General features: G+C 37.1%; 1 protein-coding gene across 1 annotated transcript in view; it reads left to right on the forward strand.

Annotated features, from left to right (window-relative positions):
- Positions 1-4191: 4191 nt before the first annotated feature.
- The window catches only part of nfasca (neurofascin homolog (chicken) a), a 198795-nt gene continuing 177693 nt past the window's right edge, over positions 4192-25293 (forward strand). The window contains exon 1 of the mRNA XM_051924556.1: positions 4192-4446. The gene's annotated coding sequence lies outside the window, so the exon portion shown is untranslated. The remainder of the gene's footprint in view (positions 4447-25293) is intronic.

The raw sequence follows: 25293 nt of genomic DNA on the forward strand, positions 1-25293 counted from the left end.
CCATCTATTCTATGCATACTGTATATTCTATTTTATTTCTGTTTTATATACTGCCTTTGATCTTCACCTAATATGGTGCCTTTCATATATCTATCATATACTGTATAGTGCCTTCCATCTCCATCTATTACAATACCTATCATATCTATTTATCATATATATACACAGTACAGTACCTTCCATATCTAATTGTATATTGCCTTTCATATCTATGATATATAGTGTCTTTCATATATATCTAACAGAATGTCTTTCAAATATGTCTAGCTGTCTTGATGACTCTCAAAGTAAATGTCAGTTGTTTAGTGACTATCTCTTTTACATAGCATTTTTACCAGCATACACAGTTGCATAGTGGGTTTTCAGAGCAAAAAGTAAAGATCATATGGAATCAGATATGCAGACACCCATTTTCAGAACTTTTTGGTCCAGTTCTTGGTCACATGCAAACAAATTCTGTCCCAAAAATCAGAAACATCCATCCATCAGTGACCGTAAACTCATCAGGAAAATGCAATCAATATACTGTACCAGGTCGAAAAACACACATAAACACTACACTGAGATATATATAGTGATTGAAGCCAGGGATCGGTTGGCATCCTGGAAGTATAAGGAACAGAGAATCATGGTAGGCCATCATAGTGGATACCTTGTAGTGTTACCTTTCATGATGGAAGGAAAGAGGGAGACTGCTTCACAGGGCTGTGTGCTCCCCTGTATGCCAGATGGCAGCACTGCACCTCCCTTCTGCAACTCCTATATGCACACCCTCAGGGCAGCAGTGTTGGGTTTGTTGGGTGCTGCCAGGGGGAGATACCAGAAGGGGACTTCCCTATTTTAAGAAGGTTCTACCTACTCTGGAAGTGCTTCCTAGGTACAGAGTTGTGGCACTGGAAGTACTTCTGAGTTTGACATAAAAGTAAGCCAATCCTCCTCACCCAGATGAGTTGTAGTTGGGAAGAAGGAGAACAGCGCAAGCCTAGGGATGAGTGAAGTATGAGAAAGAATTGGAAAAAGAATTGTATTGTTAAAAGTAATGCCTGTTTAAAGGTATATTTCTTTTGAACCTGGACCTTGTGTCATTGCAGTTGTACCAGAGGTTTGCGGCTCTGGAAGACCCTCCCTGTGGTCACTATATATATATATATATATATATATATATATATATATATATATATATATATATATAATATCATGGCTTCAGGCTGGCTGGGGGTCAGGATAGATGTCACAAGTGGCTAGTTAAATGCTAGATAGAGGCAGAGCAGGCAGGAGTGTTTGGGCAGTAGGTGACTGAATAAATGTCTTTTCAGTGATTTCATTTTTTTTCCATTTCAAGCTCAATAATTATCCCAGAAGAGGTGGAAAGTAGGTGCTGCTTCCAAGTTACAAATTTCTGAACAGACAAAGTGTTCCATTCATGCCACTTTTGTCAACTTGGGAAGTGGCCAGAGAAAAACCCACATTTGGGATGGCAGGGCCTAGAAGAATTTGAAACTTGTAAAATTGATTCCAGAAACGGAGCAGCATTACAGCTCGTGCTCGTGATCGGGATGTGTGGGAGGAGGCTTGCAGCTAAAGAGGTGGATACAACAGCATTTCCATCTGGGTGGCCGGCAACACCGTAATAATATTTTTATTTATGCATCTAACCATTTTTTTTATGTTTATCTATTTGCATTGAGGTGGCACTTCTGCTGGCAACACTAGGAACAAGCACCCTGAATGGAGCACCATTCTGCAACTAAATTACTGTAAAACAGTTTTGTCATATTTGGTCTGTGATATGTAAGACATGTCCTCTGCTGCATAATGTGCTCAATCATGATTTGATTTCTTTCTGCTTATTACTCATTCAGTATCAATACTGTACTGTACATCTCTCTTGTTTTCAGAGCCTGGTTAGCCCGTTATGAATCTAAATAAAGCCAAAGCTTATTCCAACTCTACTAGGTGTATGTCAGCATCAACACCCCGGATGAGATGTTACCTGTTTGCAGACTAACAATTCACTGCACAAATGCACTCGATGGTAAGGTAGGCCTTCAGAATGAACAAAAAAGAGCCAGAAGAAATTCTACCCAAAGAGGGGAGGAACTTGCAAATTATACTGATAGTAATCTAGAGAAACCTTCATAGAGATTTCTGGCAGCAACACAAACCACTGCACCATTGAGATGTCCATCTACTAATATCATAGCTCATTAGTTTTATTTTTTATAACTGACATACAGGAATGAATGTAGTCCTAGGTAAATTTCTTGTGCTGTGGGATCTTTCAGCTCTTGTTCAAAAATCCAATGTTGTATTTTAATGATGTATAAAAAGAGATTTTTCCAAGATGTCAAGATGAAGTATTCCTCAACACTTTGAGAAGCACCAGGATGTTGTCTTCATATTGTTCTCACATACCTTTCAGTCATAATCTCAACTTTTTTATGCTCTTCAGTTCACTTGTCATCTTTAGTAGGTTTTTTCAGTCTCACTCATTTGTTTCTTTCTTTCATTCATTCATTCACTCATTTCTTTCTTTCTTTCATTCATTCCTATAATGTTGCTGTCTGTGCTTATTTCGAGATTTTTTAAACTTCCTGCCGACTCTCTCTTGCTTTTTAACTGCTGGCTCATGGTATATGTTATGCTGGTCGCTGCTGTTATATGTAATAATAATGACATCTCCAGACCCTCCATCCACATGGACTGCTAAGCTGTGGAGGATTTAACAAGAATTTCTGTTTTTTTACTGTGTTGTGACATTTGCCATTTTTTATTATTTATGTATTGGATATAAAAAGCAGATAGCCTTTGTTTTCAATTAAAATGTGACAGGTGTAATTCAGACTTTTCCTGGTGTCTTTCTTGGTGCTTTATTTACAGATATGTTTACAATATTAATACATTTCATTTTAATCATACTGGCAAGTGCACAAGTTATGTTAACAGCTGATTCTTTGTTGGCCCTTCATGAGTATGATTGTGTGTGTGGACTGTTCAATAGATGACACTCCACTCTAGGTTGACTTCTGCTTGTGCCTCTGGGGTAGGTTCCAGGCCCATGCCAGTCTAAATTTTATGAAGAGAGTTTGAACATGCTACATTATGATCTGTATGTAGGATGGTAAACTTACTAGCATTGCCTCCATACAGCTTAAATGTTCTGAATTTGATTTCCATCCTTGCCTCTATTTGTATAAATTTTACACATTTATCACATGGATTTTATCTCACATGCTACAATTTTGTCTTATATATCTCAAAGTTTGCATGTTAGGTTAACTCCCCAGTAATCTTAGAATTAAAAAAGGACATTTTGATCAGTTTGACACTGTATGCTTTGTTAAATATAAAGATGCATGAAGTTAGTGGTACTTTGTAAAAGAAAAGTTAATAGATTAACTGCTGTCTTTGGTGACAAAACCCTTTCTGTCTCTTGGAGTCTTCTAGGTCCTGTCCGAACTGCTCTCCTTTTGTCCTCCGCTGCCCTTGGATGCTTTTCACATTTGCAACACTGACATCTTTTCTGCTTTCAGTTCATTATTCCTTTCCTTCATCATGTGTGCGTTTCTCCTTTATTTATCTTTGTCCTCGTATCTTGTTTTTTATCTTTTCTATTGTTCTCTTCTTTATATTCGTTGCTGTTCTTTTGTTCTAATATTTTGATTTTCCAGTTTGTCAATTTCTTTGTTTCTCGCATTTTATATTATTCTTCATTACATTCTGCTCATCTTCAGTTCTCTCCGCCAGGAGTCTTCCTTCTCTCCCTGTTTATTCAGGAGTCTTCTGCTCACCTTCTTTCTTCTTTGCCCTTTCTGGTGTCTTGCTCCTAACTTGTCATGTCTGTTCCCTCATTTCTTTGTATGTCTTTGTCTCTCTCACATTTTGTTTTACAGCTCTAATTTATTTGTGTCCTCCTTCTCATTGTATTCTTTTTTCCTTTTCCTGTTCATTTCATGTCACATCTTTTTTTAAAAATTTTGAATTAATTCTGCTTCTTTCACCTCTTCTCTACACCTTCTTATGCCCTTTTCATCTGCTCAGAACGTCTTTGTGTTCTGGGAGAGGCGGGAGACAATACATTATTCATGAGGTATGAGGGTGGAGGCTGAGTGCACGCAGGAGGAGTTTACATGTGTGTATGGAGGAGAGAGAGAGAGAGAGTGAGAGAGAGAAACAGATACAGGGGATCATAGTTTGCATCCAGATGCCGATGAAACTGAATGTTCTACTTCTTTCTGGAACAAAATCAGTGTGGCTTACTGTGAAGGATTTTTGGATTTTTCTAATTTGAAACAGGCAGATATAAAAATGACTCAGGTTCTGACTCAGCTTCTGTGCTGAGAACTTCTGGACTTGGACTTGCTTTTCTGGGAATGATCTTCTTTAAAGATGTGAGTGCGATGGGAACATTTCCTTTTTAAAAAACGCTTAATTGACGGGTGAGTTGTCTAGAATACATCATCTTCCATTAGATATAATTGTGGGCATGTCTGAGCTTTTTATTCATTTGACATTTGCCTGATTTTTAAGATTTATTGAGTATCATTGACAATTAATTCTGCTGTAGAATTTAATTGCAGAGTAGTAATCCATCTAGGTTTATACCTCTTAATCTTTCAACCTGTTTTCTTAAAGATAATCTTTTGCTATATTTTTATCTTGCTTTTCTTTCTCTGATGACTCTTTTGCATATATGACATTTCTGTCATCATTCTTTGTTATGAAGGATTAGCACTGTCTATGTACAAACGGCTGTTGCTTTGCAAATCTTTTTGAAAGGATTCAAAAGTACCAGTCCCAAATCTTTGTTCAAAACAAAACAATTGCCCCTAATCCACCTCACTCTGCATTTCCTGGCTGGGTTTTGGTGTTACAGCTGCTGCCTTGCAGTGGTTTCACTCTGCCACGTGTGATCAACGAGACCCTTTTGTTTATTGTTATTGGATATTGATCTGACAGTGCCACCTGTCTCACAGATGTAGAAGGCTGAGTCTCCCCTTCATTGTTTTAATACCCTGTTGCCATTATTAAGTGGCCAAAGAGTTCTAACACACTGTGTTAGGATGCCTTATTCTGACTGAATTATGTAAAACCTTTGAGTGCAAGCTCTTTTATGCTTTGTTAGCTGTGGGAATGATTCAGTTTTATAATTTAAACATTTGATGATTTGTAAAATAGGGCTGTCTAGAATTATACTGGAGAATTAAAACTAGCAATATTTTGTCTCAAAATGAACATATTTTTGTGATATCACAGTAGCACTTTGTTGAGCACCTATGTTCTATTGCAGTGCTTAATCCTTATTTAAATGGAATTTGTTTCTATTTTCAGTACAGGGTTTTAATATTTGTAACGAGGCTTTCTTGTTCAAGTCAGTATTTTATATGTATTATGTATTTTATTTTTTATTAAAGTTATATGTATTATATATTTTTATACAGTATATAGTTGTTGTTAATATACAGTATATATAATTATATAATAACATGTAAATAATATATATATACTGTATATATATATATATATATATATATATATATATATATATATATATATATATATATATATATATATATATATAAATATATGGCAGGACCATGTGTATGTTTAATATGTCAGAATTTGGTGATATTCATTTTATTACAACGTAGAGTGTGTTTTTGGCAAATAGTATGTACATTAGGGCTACAGGTTTCCAAATGATGCAATACCACACACAGGTTTGAACTTAAGCACTTGCTTAGCAGGTTAATGTCACTGTAGAAACAAATTATATTTTACAGTGAAACTGGGTTGATTTCTAGTTAAATTTAAGAGATCATTTGTATTCAATATCAACTCCTAAATTAATGCCATATTGCATTTCTTTGTATGGCCCAGTGGCAATTTACAAAACAAAGGCTTCACTTTAAATGCAGATGTTAAACATAAAATGTATGCTTTTAAGAATATTAACATTTCAAGTTTAGTATTGGATAGCACATATTAGCAGACAGTGTGACGTTGTTGCTAATTTATTGTATTTTAAAATACAGGGGTACTAGATCAGTCCCCATTCCCTGCTTAATGTGTGACCCTAAGCAAATTGATTAACTTGCCATTTGACATAGAAAGTTATATTGTGCTTGTAAAGTAGCCTGGGATCCATCTATCCATGAGACATTTACTATAATACCTGCTTAATTCATTCAGGGTCCAAAAAGCTGCATCATTCAGGCTGCATCAGATGAGAGGCAAAAACCACGAATAAATAGGAAAACGGTTCAACAAAAGACATACTCCCACACAAAATCTTATTTCTTTCACACCAGACTAGTTTAGAGTGCTTAGAACCTGCTGTATGTACTGTATTTTGTGCAAGGTTGCCTGAGAACTGAAAAGCTTTGGCATGATAATATTTACAAATCCTTGAAGCATTTGTTTAGTGAAAGGTTTTTTATGAAGATCAGTGAATATTAAGTAAACTAGTGAATAATTATGTATTGCTTTCTAAATTAAAAAAAAAAGTATTGTGAAAGTTCAGCAATGGACTAGCACCCAATCAAGGGTTGATTCTCGCCTTCACCTGCTCCTAGCACCCAATGTTGATAAGTTCCAGTGCTCCACAATCTTCAACTAGAAGTTGTTTCAGAGAACACATTAATAGTTGAGTTGTGAACATTTAGAATTTATTATAGTTTATCATGAATTACTGTCATTTTCATTTGCCTGTCATGATGGGATAGAGAGTAGTGTTTTTATAAGTTTATAAAAGTATGCTTTGTGCATTTTTATTGAAATAAAGCTGTAGAAAATTACCAGAAAATATAGAATTTGTAAAAAAAAAAACCAACACATTATGAATGGATGGTGAAACAAGTTTAGTGGAAATATCGACCAGCCTCTGAACTCTAGTTCTTTATATGCTTTGTTTTTACTGTGTTATAATCCTTTCTCAAATGTATTTATTTATTTCTTTATTTAAAATAGTACAGCCTCCAAATATATGTTTTATTCAGAGGAATTGATACACTGAAAAAAGGGAAATGCAAATAAAACAAAAGTAAGTGAGCCAGATAGTACATTATCTATGTAAAAAAGGTGCTATGTGTTTAGAGTTAGACTAAATATTCAGAAGGAGAACATCAGTCTGTCTGTCCTAGAGCTGATGTTTAGGTCAAAATGGGGCAGACGTTGCAGCAGATCTACAGGAGGATGCATCAATCCAAATCCAGCATTCAGCCCAGCAAATATGTTATGAAGCAGACTTTTCAGACATCTGAAGTATCAGTGTAGGTAGCTAGATGGACAGACAGACAGACAGACAGATAGATGATAGATAGATCCGGGGAGCAGCCATGGGATGCACTCTATGTCCCCCAGAACACTTGGTGGCAGCCCTCCTGGGTTACATCGGGGCCACAGAGGTGGGTCTTCAGGACTCAGACCTGTTGGGCTCCGTGGCCACCACCCGGAGGAGCTGCATGGCTTAACGAGCCTCTGTGGGCTGGAAGGCAGCCACACCCGGAAGTGCAGCCTAATTAGGCCAATTACCACCTGGAGCACTTCCAGGTCGGTTACAAAAAGAGTCTGCAGCCACTACTCAGGGCCAGAATCGGGAGGAAGATGACGAGGTTGCCTGGGAGGAGTGGTGGTGCCAGACGGGCGTATTTGTGGTGATTAGTTGTGCTTTATTTGAAGTGCTTTGGGATTGTGTATTGCCTGTGGGGTTCACGGAGAAGATGTGCCCCACAAGTGAAGAAAAATAAAGTCTTTGTGCTTTTACACGTGCCTTAGTGTGAATCTGTGCCGGGTAGGGTGCCTATATAGCGCCTTATTTCACAATAGATATATAGATAGATCAGAACAACATTTCTAAGCAGCTGTGAGACACTAATTAAACATCATAATAAATGCCTTTATTTGTACATTTGGGAATTGTGCCAGAGTCTGTAAGGTTGCAAGTGGCACACTATCTACAGGGCAGAACTGTCTTTCAGGTTGTGAAAGCTGAAACTACTCTAGGTGCTCAGGCAGCATGGATGGAGTTATGTCAATCACACCAGTGGCAGTGGTAAACTGGTAATTGGCGTTTAGTATAGACTGTTAAGCCAAAAGTGGATTGAAATGGCAGTACGAACAGCACCCTACCTCCTGCTCTAGTAAGCCACCAAATCCAGTGACACTTCATCATGAACTCTTACTCCTCTTTCAATTGGGTTGCATCTTCACATTCCTAAACTCTGTAAATTACAGCTACTCAGTGTCTCACTTTAATAGTTGATAAATGTGCATTTAGAGTTTATTGTAGTCTGTCATGAATTGCTTGACTGTCAGTCACATTTGCTTGTCTTGATGGGGTAAACAGTAAGGTTGTGGTATATTACAGGGTACTGAAATAAAGCTGAAGAAAACTTAATGAAAAATATTTTATATGTAAACATTAAAACACAGTATTGACAAACAAAAGTCACTTCATCATTCTTGAAGTGATCTCACTGAGAGTACAGAGAGAAAGAAATGAACCAAAATAAAAAGGCTAACTTTGAATTGAATCTACTCATTTCATTCTTTAAGTTTTATGGATTTTGTTTCTATATATTTTCTGTTTAATCTTAAAGACAAAAGTTTAATCTTTTAAGTTTGATCTAAAATACAGTAGATCACACTCAAAATAACATAATTGCAGAGAGTTATAGTTGTAAATGTTCTAATGTGATTATTTTCTATGTAGGAATACTACACAGAGGACAAAATTGCTGCCATATTAATAATTAATTTGTGTGCCAAGACAGCAATTGTGGAACTAATTATGTGACCGCCATGGTCTTTGAGGGTGGATAGAAACTGGAGCTTACACACAGCAGAATGCTGTCATTCCATGGCTACATTCAGTGGTATTATTCCATTGTAATTATTTATGCACACCATTATAAATCCTGCATTGTGAAAGGAGATTCACGAAATAGGTTTTGAGCTCAGCCTCACACTTTTTTGTATTTGGTAAATATTTTTTTTCTGTAGATCAAGATTAGCAGGTGATCAGATAAAATAAAGCTTACAAAATGGTCTTGGATGATAGGGTGAGTAAATTGTCCCTGCTTTGGTAAACAAGTCACTACCAGCTGACTAGACTTCTACAATGTCACAAGTGAAGCCTTGATATAATATGTTTTGAATTGTTCACAAATAATGATAGTTCTGAAGTAGTTAACTTTCAATTCAATTCAGTTCAGTTTATTTTTGTATAGCACTCTCCATTGAATGCAAATGCAAAGCAATGTTACAAGTTCTCTGGTAAAATGCAAGTATAAAATGCAAATATACATTTTGCAAATTACTAAATACAGAATTAGTATACTTAAAAAGACACTGATATGTTAAAACACACAGAAACAATGTAGAAGCCAATTAGAGGAGAGGAAAACAAAAGCTCGAGTCATTAACATCCCTGGAGAAAATAAACCTTTAGGGGTTCCACAGTCAGTGGTAAGATAGAAAATTAAAGACAGAGTTGGAAACAGTAACAGTCTTGGAGACCTTGGCCAACTGGCCGCCCACCCTCTCCTGGGCATACCTTTAATTTTTTTTTAAATAATCCTTTATAGGTGGGAATGATTATCTTTTTAAGAGTGGTTTTTGTTCCATAGTGGCTTGTGATTCCAGATATTAAATACATCTATCCCATCATTCTGGTTCAAATGGATTGTGCAGGTTCAAAGGTGCTCTTGTGAATTACACACACTATTTTGATTTATTTTGGATTGCTTACCCTGAAAATTGTGGGATCCTGTCTGCAGCCTCTTTCTCCATCTGCTGTGCGCCAAAATGATATTCTCAGGAGGTGAAGCTAGTGTTACATTTCTTCATGTTGGTCTTTAAGACGTCTTTCAAGCTAATTGTCTGACTTTGACTGCCTAGGTTGGACTTTTTTGTTTTGGAAGTGAAGTCTCAGCTTTACCTTTAGGTGTGGTATTTACTTGTTGTTTGAACATTCATTAGATTACTCCTGGACTTTGGCATCGTTCAAGAGAACAGATTCTGAAGACGTTTAGAAAGAAAGAAGGGAAACAAGGTATTCAACCTAGGCCATTATCTATACACTTGGGAAATAAAAAAACAGTTTTAAACTAGTAAGTTCTCAAATGTAATCAGTGTAATGGCAATAGTTGATATTAAATACAAAAATTACTGAAGTAAAAAATTGATTGTATGAGCCAGATGGTCATAATGGTCTTTGTGGGTACTGTAGATTAATAAATTTGTAATACAAACCCAAAGGAGCAGTATTTGAAGGAACCTAAACTACATGCCACTTAGCTTTATATTATTATATATATACAGACAACTGAGGGTGTGACAACCAATAGAAATGTCATAAATAAATTTTTTACCAAGGCTCAAGGCAAAATATCCACTTTTGGTCATACACATTCTTTTTAAGAATGAAAATCTGTTTGTAGCTACTTTACATCTTAGTAGTGTTGAAGCACGCTTTTTTTAAAACTTTCTAAACCTCTTTAAAAGAGCATTTTAGCTGACAGATGTAAAAGATGTGTATTGCAGTAAGATTCCCTGTTTAAACTGAAGCTACTTACCCTTGAGTTTTTTATCCATATAACTCTATGAAACTCTGATCTCAGCTCAGCTACCTACTTCCTATTGGCCTTGAGCAAATAATTACGTCTTTATGCTTCAGGGTGGATTGCAAGGCATTGTGTGGCTTTTGAGGATTCCATTGTGTTGCATTTGTTGATTCCCTTAGCTGCACACCCATTGTCATCAGGAGTCTCCTTTTTGAATAATAAAAGCTGGCCATTGCTTTCGAAAGCATGGGTGTGTAATTCAGTTTAATTAACACCTTCAAGACACGTTTTGCCTGGTGTGATGATAAATCAAAATTAATTTATTTCCATTTAGTTCTCAATCTGTTTAGATAAAGAGTGTCAGTCTAATTAAACGTTTTACATTAAAAATGAGAACGTTCAGGGAAAACCACCCCCCAATTAATTTTGTTTCTAGTTTCAGTTAACAAAGCTTGAAGAAAGACCTTTATAATTTAACTTATAGGTTTAGCAAAGTGTTAATTCTATCACCAGAAAGTAGAACTGAAAATGTATTTTACTGTGGTTATTTTTAGTTGCATAAAGTTCACCTCCATGTCAAAATGCTTTCAGATGCCAGGATTGTTGTCATTATGATTTAGCTATGCTGGGAAATCAGCTTAGTATATCTGGAGATGACTTCTCTGTTTTTGGGATCGGGCCATTTTTGATGTGACAAGCCTGCAGGCTAAAACAGATCTTAGATGCAAAGAAGAAATTAATCTTGCCACTGCTATGTATGTGCCTGAAGCCTTGCCACTTTATAAACAGTCACAGACTGGGCTATTGTCGAGCTGGAGCTGGCGACATGTGCTAAGAGGAGGTGTGTATAGACCTGTGTGACTATGAATATATGGTCCATCTGTGCTACTGCTACGGCTTTCAACGGCAGATCAATTGACTCTCTGGGCTTATAACGAGGTCATATAATCCATTAGTTGAACAGATGGACTACAAAGTTCTCTTTTTCAGTCCCTCTGCCCCCCATCTCATGCCGACTCATCTCCCTGTGAAGGTTTTAACTCTGACACGTTGCATGATTTTTATTTTTGTCACAAATCTAGTCAGTGAAGTAGGCTCGGCACAGTTCAGTTTAGGACACATATAACACACACTGCCTTAGAAACAGCAGACAGCATTATTAAAGACATCAGGTATTATACATAGTTCTCTTTCTTGGCCATTAGTCCTCACCTGCATAATTTTGGGACAGTTATAACACTACCATGCAGCTGCTCATACTGGCTACTAGTTGTGTATACTTGGTGTTTGTTTTTATGGGTATCTTCTGGTGTTGTATTTATTGTCATTGGCTGCTTTCACTAGTCTGTGTGAGACACTGAGGTAAGAATCTCAGTGTATTGTGTACGGATGACAACAAAACAGAACTTCATCATGTCTTGTATGAATTAATTTTCAGAAAAATCAGGCATGTTGAGAAAAAGGATCTGATGTTAAGTATAAAGTGTAAACATACATAAAGGAAATGCATCTTGGTAGAGTGGTGGGACCCCACAAATCTCAGAATAGTTTATATGCATTTTGGTATAAATTTTGTGTGCATTTGAAATTGTTTTGGAAAATATATTAAAATTCTATGAGAATGCTGAGATTTTATTAGGTGGTTGATTGTAATGGTGAAAAATGCTGTTTTAGGATGTGCTATTAATACAAAATTGGTTTGACATCTGGAACCTGTGACGGTCATGGTAATGTCTTTCAATTCATTCCACTTATTGACAGCTCATGCTCAAGGATGAGGGCATTGGCATCCTTGAAGAGTCATCCACCATCAGGATAGAAATATACCTGGTTTCTCAAAATTGATTTGGATTTACTGTTATGTATTTTGTTTTCTAATGGCATCATGTGACATAAATCATGCCAGGAAAATTAAACAAGTAATGTTCAGTAAGGGGAACAAATATTTGGACCTGTGGACCTGTTTTCCTCTGTGTCATATTTGTTGTCAAAGTTAAAGTTGACCTATCTGACAGATGATCCATTCCCATTGCTCACTAGGCCACTTCCTGTATTCTTTGAATTGCAAAATTACATTTTAACTATAATAAAAATTTAAGGCTGTGCAGCATGACTAATGTTCTGTTTTTTGTGAATTTCTTAACACAGAAACAACCTCAAATTCAGTTTTGTGGTCAAGTGATCCAGAGTTCCTTTTCTCATTTTTCCTTTTTATGGACATGGACATCACAGAGAAAGAATTTGTACCTCCATCCACAGATGACCTTACCTGATAATATCTTTCTCTCCTTACTTCATGTTCAAATTACCTTAGCCAGAGCTCACCGGTTGTCTCCAAGAACAAGCTTCTATTCACAATCAATGGACCCAACCTGATCTCCATAAGATCCTGAAAAACTCCACCTGTTCCATTAAAGAACCCTTTGCTCACAGCTTATGGTTTGAAGGACACACTTATGCCTTCTGTTGCCAATCCCTCGCACTCTCTCTCTCTCTCTCTACCTTACATCCATACATATTGAGAACATTTACAGCAATTTTCACATATGACATACTGCCCCTGGAAGCCTTTCACCCTCACTGGTGTTTCAAGTTGGCTTAACCTTATGTTGTGGTTCAATGTTGAGCTTTTGGTTATTTATAATTTGTGTAGCATGTGAATTAAGAACTTTTAGAATTTGAAGAATCACTACAGTTTTTTAACTAATAAGTATGCTGTAAGGTTGCTGTCACAAATAAAGCAGCCACTGAACCATTTTCAGACCAAGTCTGCTTGTCAGGTAGCACAGCTGATGATTAATGTACCACCATTACCATGAGAGAGATCATAGGGAGATTCCAAAGGATATTACTTATTCGGTGGTGAAATTGAGATGAATCCATCATTCCTATCTCCCTTACTACATTTAGTATTTTAAAGCTATTGTAGTAATATTTGATGTTTAATTTGTATATCTATAATTCACAATTAATTATTCTGTCAAATGGAATCCTTATATCAGACTGCAGTACATGGATATCTTGAGAATGAGAAATCATTTTAATTCCTGGTATTGATCCCCTGTTAGCAGGAAGCAGCAAGGAATCATTAAGGGTATTTGAATTTATACATGCAGACAACTTGGTGGTTGTTCATTGTTAGATATTTATTGCTTGACTCTGTCATCATCATATGCCACCTATACTGTATTCTTCTTAATGAATTAGTAAGGGGTATCAGGGAATTCTCTTGGGCAGTGCAGTAAATGGGCTACAGGTTAAAATTCATAGTGTGTTATGTTCTATTTGGAGTTCATTTCCTATTCCATTATTTCATTTTCTCTGTTTTCTTAGAAATGTTAACTGGCCACATTGTAAACATGGGCATGAAAAAATTGTTATTTCAGAGTCATCTCTTGCTTTGTTGTGACAATTACTGATTGAGCAGATAGGTTCCTGCTCCACTGTGACACTAAATGTAGTCAAGTTGTACTTTAGTACAGATGAATGAAGTTCAATTTTCAGACAGCTGGAAGTTGTAGTGCTACGTAATTTACGTTTTCAAACCTGTTTTGTCAGATTCAGTGTCTTAATGTTCTGTGTCCTGTCCTTGAAGTATGCAGAACAGGAAAAAGCACTGGGCAGGGTGGCAGTCCATCCATCCAGGGCCCACTCACACACACAGCAGAACCCAAACTCACACTCACATTTACCCATGGCGGGAGTGAATCAGGAGTGCATGGGGTAAAACCCATGTAGAAACAGTGGGAACATACCAACTCCACAGGGACAATATTAAGGCATGGGATTCGAACTTAGGACACTGGACTTTTTAATTTTTGATATTGGAACAGTGAAATTAGAATATAAACAGCCATTTCTTAAGATACTTGTAGGTTAAAATGCAGTAGAAGATGTATTGCCTGAACCCTCAAAACTTCTCAGTATGTGATTTGTTGTACTTTTTTGCTGCAGGTCATCTTAGGACAGAGCCAGCAGGCATAATAACATTGAAACCATTTGATTAGTAAGACGAGTTACAAGGAGACTTTAAGTCTCTTTAAAGAAAGAAAGTCCTAATTGACATAATTAACTTAACCTGGTTAAGAGGATAAGACTTAAAGGCCAGTAGCAGAGAGAAAGTGGAAGCATAAGGAGCAATATGCCGGGGCAAGCCATCAGGCACACAAGGCAGTGTGTAAAATTCCCCAGATGCTCATCTGTGTCTCATTAAAAAAAATATGCCGCTCATCTGTAGTTACCATTTTTTAGAATTTCATTAATTTTTTGTATGTGCACAGATAATTATTTTTAATAACAAACAATTAACATTTGAAATAGTCTTACACTAACATCTAAAATAAATGCTTCTGCACAGACTTGTTGTCATTTCACCTGGTGGACTAAAATTAACATGCTACATTTGTTATCAAACATGGGTGTGAGCCCGTGATTTTAAACACAGGTTTATAACACTGCTCTAACCATTATGAAAGTTAACTAATGGCATCTTTTAGAATGACTAACATACAATACCTGTTATTGTTGATGGTTAATACAACTGCAAATGATTACAAATACTCCAGATTTACATGTTTTATGGGTTTGATTATCTATTTATCACAGACCTCCCCCACTCCCCTGTCTCTCTGTCTTTCAAACCCCTCAGGAGAAAGCGTTTTCACGTCCAGCTTGTGATTCCACACCAATTACAGCACGCGTCTCTTTGTGCTGAAAACCTCAACCTTCTCCGCAGGGGTTGAGAAAGTGTGGGTTAGTGGTGGGGGTGGGGTTATAGTCTACCTTGGGGGAACTGGGGACAACACAGTGTTGTTAATCACCATGGCAACCAGGCAGATGAATGTGGCCTGCTGTTTTTTTTATTTTTAAACTGAAAATGTTGTATTGAAGTGTTTTCAGTTATTTTATTCTGTTATTTTTATATACAGTAGATATATACTAAAACCTTGTTTAACCTGGCACATACAGTATAACAGTATTACCAGCAAGTGTATTACAGCTGTTATAAATTGCTAGATGTTGTATGAAGTAGGGTGTCTTCATTGTTTCTATGAATTAGAGAAACATGGTGTTATTCAACCCAACCATTTACCTCCATATCTCACCTCGAATATTAATCAAAACCATACCTTTTTATATTCAGAATAATCTTGGAAAATACAGAGCTGAAAATATGTTAGTGAAAAGTGAAAAACGAGCTGATACAGAGAACAGAGAAGATCCTAACAATGCCAGCAGTAAAGATGTAAGCCGCTAACAATGCCAGCAGTAAAGATGTAAGCCGACTTTCAAGGCGGACACCTGCACCTGCCAGCCGGAGCCATCAATAAGTGGTGTTCACAGCATTGCAGATTGTCGTTTGTGTTACTACATGTTGTACAGTACTCTGGAAAGTATCCTTCATGCTTCGTAGTCATCATTTATTTGTGCAGTTAACACAGTTTGAAAGGGGTCGTATAGTGGGTCTTCATGAAGAAGTATGGTCCTTCCACCAAACTTTCGTGGAATGTGTCTGCAATGCATATAGTGTTGATGAGAAAGTAAAGATGGTGGTTGTTCTACTTGAATCTAAATTATGTGCTGTGATGCCTGCTAGATTTTGTGCATAATGTTGCTTGTTTTAATTTGGTGTGATAATTTCAATTATAATTATAATTGTGTAGTAGCCCAAAGTTTAGCTGTTCTGCCTAACACCACATTGCGACTAATATCCATCCATACATTCATCCGTCTAACCTTCTTTTCCAGAGCAGATGTTTCCAGAGCAGATGTGCAAGGCAGGGTTAACACCTGTAAAGGGCACCAGTTTATCACAGGGTGAGCAAGCACACTCACAGGTCAGTTTAGCAAAACAAATCCCCTGAACCTTCATGTCTTTAGACTGTGGGAGGAAACCCATATGAGCATGGGGAGAACATGCAAATTCCACAGTGGGAACACTTGGGACATGAGCCCTTGCCTCCTTACTGTGTATTATGCCACCCAGTTTGACTACCATTAACTTTAATGAGCTTTACTCTAAAGAATATTTTTTTCTTTTTGTAACCATTCTTTAATATTTGTATGCAGTTTGTTTTTTTTTCTGGGTATTTTAGGTTGATTGGTTACTCTTAATTTGTCTGTGTGGCTGTGTAACTAAATGTACCCTGTTATGAACTGACTTTCCATCCAGAACTGGCATTTACTTTGCATCCAACTGCAAACCCTGGTAACCCTTAATTGGAATACATACATTCATAAAATGAAAAAAATAACATAGTATCTTTCAGATATTATATGTAATGTTTTGGAAATAATTGATATAAGACTGGATATACAATATTATGTTTAACCAAGTTTCTAAATTGAATGCAAGAATTTCTAACATGTACTTGGGGAATAATGGCCTGGTGGTTAAGCAGCAAAACCATAAAGCAAGTTCAATTCATTGCTTAACTTGTATGTGTTCCAGAGCAGTTGCTGAAGTGGAAACATTAGAGTGTTAGAACTTTCTGTTTTTGACTGTTTCATGGTTCACCTCCTGATGCATTGCAAATTTTGCATGATTCCTTAATCATCATAGTGCGAGATGCCAGTACACAGCCATTAACTGCTGGTACCCCACAGCAAAAAAATGGAATGTTATCAGTACACCAATTTAGTGCTTGCTCGCACACTTCAAGTCCTGCTCCAGATGTAGAATAACTTACACGTAGCTTAATCCTGTCCTTGGTTGTGAGGATTAAGAGCTGCTCAGCAACAAGGGCTGCAAGACAGAGAACAGTTGTGCATAAGGTGCCATGCATTGCACGACACACTCACACAGGTTCAATTTGTAATCAACGGTTAACCTAGTAGCCTGAATGCCTTTGGGAATGTGGAGTACCCAGAGGAAAACCCACAGGGAAAACTTGGACACTCCACAAAGATAAAATCAGAACGAGGGATTTAAACACGGGGCACTATACTCTTTTCAAAATGTAGAGAAATATTAGTTTAAAATGAATTTGACATTTTAAGTCATTTTGGATAAAACATTTATGTAAATAAATAAATTCAAGGGTAGATGTCCTGGAATCCTTAAAGAAAATGATGCATTTAAGAAGCCTGTAAACCAGTGCCACCAGTATGTCACTAATGTCACAGTGGTTGTTTGCTCACCTTTCATCCCTATCAGGTTCCTATAGAAGACACTATTTATTTATAGCTGCAGCAATTGAGCCAGTAATGCTGAATGATTTTTTTTTTTGATCTGGTAAACTATGCATAGTCATTTAAAAGCCCATCGACTGTCTTGATTTGTATGCCTCTGTAAATAATGAGACACTGCATTGCCCAAGGGATTTTTATTGCACCCTCTCATGAATGGGAGTTGCCAAGGTAACCAGCAAGCTGATCGCTTCTATGAGCCCACGCATTGGACAGGTCACCAGCTGGGGTCCTTGTGTTTACTGTATCTGCGTAGGCGAACACGTGTTCATCTTTGTGTAGGGCGATTCCTCCACTGAGCATATTGTTTGGGCACAATAGATCGATTGAGGTGGGAGATATCAATCTGATTCAAATTTGTTAACTGTCATCCTTTTTCTCACAAAGCTATCATGGCTCCAGCAGTTGCCTCATGACAGCATTTATCGGAAAGCACAAGGGCTGTCATGATGCAGTTTTGTTTTCAGGAAGAAATTTGTAATAATGTAACACAACACAGAACATTCAATAGCCAAATGAAAGAAAATACAAATTTGTGTTTTGATGTGATTATACAAAATTGATTTATCAAATTGATTTTGTTTCTTTTTTAAATAATTTAAAGATTGTGTTAAAGTGTCTATGTGATGTGATTTCCAAACTGCTTTTTTTTGCTTTTTGTCATATTGCATATTGGATTGGCAGGGACATATATCAGACTAGCTGGACACATGCCAGCTTTGGGTGGCACTGGTGGATTAGACTGGTTTGTTTGTTTTTGCTTTAATTAAGAATTTAGATCAAGAATTTTAGCATTTCTGATGCATCTCTAAGCAGGAGTTAAATTTAGTAAAGAAGAGCTTTGCCTTTTGAAGTAAATGTAATTGTATTGAGCAATTTAAGTTTGTGTCTTTCCCAGTTAACTTAGTGCTTATAAAAAAACATACTTTTGATAATATCTGTGTCGCTTTATGTGGTCAAATTTTATTAAATACAGAGTTGTGAAAATTAACATTTAACCATTAAAAATATCAAAAAGTAAGAGCACCCACCCAGCCCAGTGTTGCCGGAAAAGTGATAAGAGCAATGAAATCCAAATGACCAAGAGGAGGAATGCTGCATTCCATTTAGCATGGAATGGTGTCACACCTGAATTGACCGTGTCCAAGTAAAACATTTGAAAAACCAATATGGATGCCTCTAGGAAAAAAATTGTTGTTCTTGCCCTTTTGGAATACAGATGACTACTGAACAAACATGTCCCACTTTAGTTGGTCTCAGCCTATTAAAAAATGACTTTTTTAAGTTGTTTTTTTCTTCTTTTTTTATTTCATGGTGTGGAGGAAGCAGTTTTTGCTTACTAGCCATGTTAGCCATTAAACCATTGTTAGCTATACCAGTTCATAACAATGCCTTTTGTAGTATTTTTCACATCCGAACACGGTAGCAACTTGTCCACAGATGGAAGTTGGACAGTACTGTGTGTACGACTGATTTATTGAGATACAAATAGAAGTGCTAATGAATTGTATAATGCTATACATTTCACTATTGCTGATGAGTGGTGCAGCCGTCCCGGATTTTGAGGTCAGGGTTGGGGAGGTTGTCACGAATTTCTGAGTAGTAAATCCAACTTGTCGGGGCGTTACAGTTAAAATTCCCTACTGGAAACTTGGAATTTCCGACATCCCAGTTCAAATGAAACAAACAGAAGGCACAAACTCAAAATACAAAATATACATAGACAACAGGTCTTGACTCTCATTCATGTGACTTCATACAATTAACCAGCTGTAGCCAGCTGCACTCTTAATTCTTATAAGAGATTGTTCAAGTAATGCAAGGTTAAAGAAAGATTTAGAAAAGTTTAGGGATACATAATCAGACAGTTTCAAGCAGGAGCCTGAGGCTAACCTTACATTAGTTGTTTCAGAAGAGAACAACGTCTGCTGGAAAGAGGAAAGAGCTTAAGAAGAAAGGTCAAGAAGAATAAAGCCTGGAGGAGAAAATTTATGTTACAGGAGAATACAGATGAAAGAAATGGCAACACACCTATTTAAAGGTTTGTGACTGTGTTTAGGAACCTGGGGCCTCATGTATAACGGCGTGCGTAGAACTCACACTATAACATGGCGTAAGCACAAAAGCGGGATTGTGCGTACGCACAGAAAAATCCAGATGCAGGAATCTGTGCGCACGCATACTTTCACGTTCTTCCACTACATAAATCCCGATTTGCGTGAAAAGTAACGCACGTGCACGCGCCTTCTGTCCCGCCCCAACTCCTCCCAGAATTACGCCTCTTTGAATATGCAAATCAATATAATTAGCCTTCTGTGAAAAGAAAATGGGAAAAGCACAGGAGAAAATATAAGAATTTCAGCGAATACCAAGTGGAGGCAAAGGAAAAACGTACTATTTGTTGGTTTAAACAGTGGTATAATCAACAAAAGGAAGCTGATCGAGTGACAGAGTGTCGGAGAAACTCGAAGGCTCAACTTCACAAAGTCGCACAGTGCCCGAAATAAAAAAGAAATCACATATCAAAGTCGCCGTGAAAAAGCGAGTCGTAGCCCACCGTCTGAGTGTCATATGAAAGCTTATTAGGGTACAGACAAAAAAAAGGCACACAGTGGGGAAAAAAGCACGAAATGTCAACTTTAATCTCGAAATTTCCACTTTAATCACGTAGTTTATTTTGCCATTAAAGTAGAACATCATAAACTTCATCTTAAAATCGTTTAATTTACTAGTTTCTCAAATCCCATTGTAACTAAAGTGGCATGTTAAATGCTTTGTTCTGTATTTGATCTTCTATGTGCTCTATGTGTATGAATCACTACCTGCTTTTTAAACGGGCTTTCTCTTTCTCCGACAGGACACATAATCCATTACATTCGTGATATTACAGCTCTCTGAATAATTAAAATACTGAGATGTATACGTGATATCTTTTTCATGATGATAGGAATGAAAGCATGTTATTAAACATGGGAACACGGTGGCGCAGTGCTTGTTCATGTCTCATGCAAGAGGCTTGCTGCGCCATGCGCAACCTTCAGTTAAATAATTTATCACAGCAGTACTGTCTCTTTCAAACGTACTAACCTCCAATTCCTGTCCTTACTTTTCTTTCTCCAAAAACTCAATCGCCACACAATAAGCTATGTAATAGACGTGAAGCCATCTGTAAGCTTAGAACTTCGATTCTTCAAAACTTTTAAGGAACATTGAAATATCTTAGTAGTACGTGTTTAATTATTATATCCGTCTATCTTTCCAGTGTCGCGTCAGCACCAGCAAGAATACAGAGCAAGGCAGGAACAATTACTGCACTAGCTAGCGCTGCGGTACCGTGTCCTCACATGTTTAGTTATAAACAATACAGATTATTTAAATGAAGTTAAAGTTTTATCTGTATAATATAATCAACATGTTTTGCTGCATTTCGTCTTAGAAATGAATACCGTCATCACATGTAAATACGCGCTTTATAAAGTGGCGCAGGTTGTGCAATATTATAACTAGTGCAAGTTTACAGTGGGGTAATTGTACTTATAAGTCCAAATATTTCTACAAGGAGCACTTGATGGACTGATTTAGTGTGTTTAGAGTTCTTGGGATGAAACTGTTTCTAAACCGCGAAGTCCGTACAGGGACTAAAGCGTTTGCTGTGGCTCAGGCAGCATCTGCTTCATGCTGTGTACTGATAATTCTCTTTCCAATCAGCTGCTGCTGTGATTTCCCACTCAGATACAGTGATATAAATACTCCGAGTGGTGCAGTGAGAGTAATGTGGAAAAAGATGATCTGCTGTGGCAACCCTTAACGGGATCAGCTGAAAGAAGATGCAGTGAGAGTTACAACGCTAAAGCAGTTATAGTATTTGGAATACTATGGCTATTCCCTGGACCATTATATTGCTACAGGTTAATTACAATCAGATGCATTACACTAATAAACAATATGCAGTTAATTTCAGTGTATTTATAAAGCCGCGCCAGGAATGTGGATTTAAGAATGAAAGGGTGATCACACAGGAACAGTAGCACTGCTTTGACGCTGGGTGCCGCCAGTCTGCAAAACCAGGCGGATAAATTGCGTACGCCAAGGAATGAGTTACCGTGGAAATGTGCGTGGCTTTACGCCAAGTTTAGGTTTTATACATCGCGATTTGGGCGTGGAAAGGTTCGTACGCAACATTTCTGTGCGTACGCACCGTTTATACATGAGGCCCCTGGTGATTTGGAAGTGCAAACGAAGCGGGACAGATCATCAGAATGGCCCATATTGAAATGTTTACCAGGGGTGAAAACATGGCCAAGATCAAATTGTGTGCGTTGATGACTGGGATTTTTAAATGCAGAAATAATGTTATTGAAAATCATGCTCCAGTCAAGAGGAGTAAACAATGCATGATCACATTCCCAGACTGACTAAATAGGCAAAGACATAGAGAAGGCTTTGTATAAAATGGTACATGTTGCAGGAGCAGGTTTTAGGTTAGGTTAGGTTAGGTTTAGGTTTATTTGTCATATATAGGTTAACACAGGGTCAACATACAATGAAATGTGTATGACGAGAAAAACAAGTCACTCAGCCTAGATCCAATAAAGCTTAAAAAAAAAGATTACAAGTTAAAAATAGACAAGCCATATAAAATAAAATGTGTATGTTTTAAAAGAAGTTATAAGTTATAAAGTGCAGATGCATGTTCCAGTCAGTATTCAGAGTGTGTGCAGGTACAGTGTGTGTGAGTAGTGCAATGTAGATGTAATGCAATGTAGATGTAATGTAAGTGAATGTAAGTGTTCAGGTGTTGCTGTTGAGGAGTCGAATGGCCTGGTGGTAAAAACTGTTCTTAAGTCTTGTAGTCCGAGCAGCCAGACTCCTGTATCGTCTGCCAGATGGTAACAAGGAGAACAGCTGGCGTGCTGGATGGCTAACCTAGAGGACAAACAGTTAAAGAAGATTAAAATAGGTCAAGGAGAAAATGGAAAAGAAATAAGGATATCACAAGACCTGACAAATGACTGGAATTAGAAACGGAAGAAAAAAGAAGATGGATTAGAAAACTTGGACTTGAGCAATTCAAATATTCTAAACCCAGAGCCATCAAAATATTACCAAGAGTAGTAATGCTGTGCTATGCTAAACCCAGGAGACACTATAGGATTACCTCACTTACGTAGAATAGGGATTGTGACCTAGTACAGGCTTTCTCAGTCACCCGAACCTAAGATACAACCACACAGGCAACAGGCCTGGGTTCAAAGATAGTGTTTTTATTGAATAAATTACCTCATTAAAGGCTGTTCTCCCAATTAGCACAATCAGTCACAAATCATGTACCTTTTATCCTCCTCCACTCTCCCAACTAATTGTATCGCAAATATTATAAGTCACCTTGGATATAGGCATCAGTTACATAATGTATAATAATAATATTAAAAAGTCACTAGAGCTGCTTACACTTGAATATGCTATACACAGTTGTCCACGAGGAAAACATTCCTGCATTAGATCAGTTCCTGCTTTTCCTAGTGACTTGGCATTTGTTGATGGTCATTGCAAAATGCAATTTTTACAATTCAGTTTACTCTTTTGATTTGAAACGGGTAATCAGTAGGAATAATGTTAAATTTTACTATATATTATTATTATTAGATGTTTCAGATTTTATTTTGTTTACACCGTTCACTCAAGTACAGAATTTCTTTTCATGTTTTTCATGTATATATAGTCCCCCTTTAAAGTCAAACCAGAATAAAATTGGGCAGAGAGATTTTTATTCTCGAACTTGAAGGTATACTATTGGAGCTTTATTCAAACACACAGCAAACCTGACAATGTCTTAGTTGTTTTGCTGCAGCAATGGTTCCTTCATGTTTAAAGAACTCAAAAGACATCCTCTTTAGAAGCGTCTTGTTAAAATAAGGCAGGAGCGGAACTGCACAAGGCCTACACAGGACAGAGAACAAAATACTGTGTAAATGATATGGCTTTAAAGTCTTGTAACATTGTGTGATATAAGTCATATGATATTGTGTGCAGTTGATCCTGAAGAGGAAAACTTACACAAGTTGTTTGAAATTCTGTATCTTTTGTATTGCCCTGCTGTTTGAAATTATATTTTCTCTGTAACTGCACAAGGCCTACACAGGACAGAGAACAAAATACTGTGTAAATGATATGGCTTTAAAGTCTTGTAACATTGTGTGATATAAGTCATATGATATTGTGTGCAGTTGATCCTGAAGAGGAAAACTTACACAAATTGTTTAAAATTCTGTATCTTTTGTATTGCCCTGCTGTTTGAAATTATATTTTCTCTGTAGCTGAAACAGTCCTAGAAAATGAATGCAAAGCAGTGCTTGAAGTGAATATACGCAAGTGCCAGTACTCTGTGTGTTGCATTCATGTATTGACATGAAGAGTGAGGAGTGTGGAGCATTACCCTGTTAGAAATTCAAGCACAACTTTTCTAAGACTGACATTTCCCCCTTCTGGTCCTTCCTTGAGGTTCACCAAACTTTCTCTTTCCATTTTACAACACTTCTCTTTTCTTCATGCTAGGACACTTCCCCTTCTTCAGTCATCTGTTCACCTAAATGGTTACTGGTGCTATTCGCTCTGCTGCATCCTTCATATGCATAAAGCATGTTCTCAGTAGAGCGAAGAGCATGAAAGTTAGTGTAATATTAATAAATATTGACAAATTAAAAATATATTAACAAATAAAAAAACACATGTCAGCTAATATTAATTTTTCTGCAACATCACTAAATTTCAATCAAGTATGTTAAGCATTTAAGATTTTGGAGTTTTTAGTTTTTCTGTGGTGTGTTTAGGGGTTACCCGGGGGGGGGGGTCTGGGGTTACCCCTAAATATTAATGTAGTGAAATGGCCTTTCTTAGCAGATACCTATGAGTATCCTGCCAAATGTCAGCTTTTTTGCTAAATGAGAAATAGTGTTTTTGTTTATGAGTGAGTGAGTCAGTCAGTCACAGTCAGTCAGTCAACTTTGTATTATTTTTCCATAGATTAATATGTATACTTAGAAAAGAGCAATAAATCTAGTATATACTTATGACTCATGCACTGTTGCTTTACAGTCACATGAATGCTCAGACAAATGTGACACTTAAAAACAAAGCCCTTCACAAAAACATGATTCTCTGTGTGCCCAAAGTGACATGATCATAAAGAAAGAGGAGCTGGGTACCCTTCATAATGCATGTAATTGATGTATGTAAGAAACCTCAGAAGAAATTGCTTGTGAAAAGCAGTCATTATATTTTTTTCTTCCAACTATGCCTTTTTTGCTTCTAAAAGTCAGAAGACATAGTGTGAATGCCCATCTCTCTCTTTTAACTAAATGGTACATTATCCATCCATCTATCCATTTTCATAACGTACATATCCAGAGCAGGGGCACAATGCAGCTAGGGCTTATCCTAGCAATCATCAGGCACAAGGCAGGAACAATACCTAGACAGAGCACCAGTTCATTACAGGGTGAACAAACACACACGGGAAAATTTGACAGCACCAATCCAC

This window comes from Erpetoichthys calabaricus, chromosome 3 (genome assembly GCF_900747795.2).
Source record: "Erpetoichthys calabaricus chromosome 3, fErpCal1.3, whole genome shotgun sequence".
NCBI classification, from domain to species: domain Eukaryota; kingdom Metazoa; phylum Chordata; class Cladistia; order Polypteriformes; family Polypteridae; genus Erpetoichthys; species Erpetoichthys calabaricus.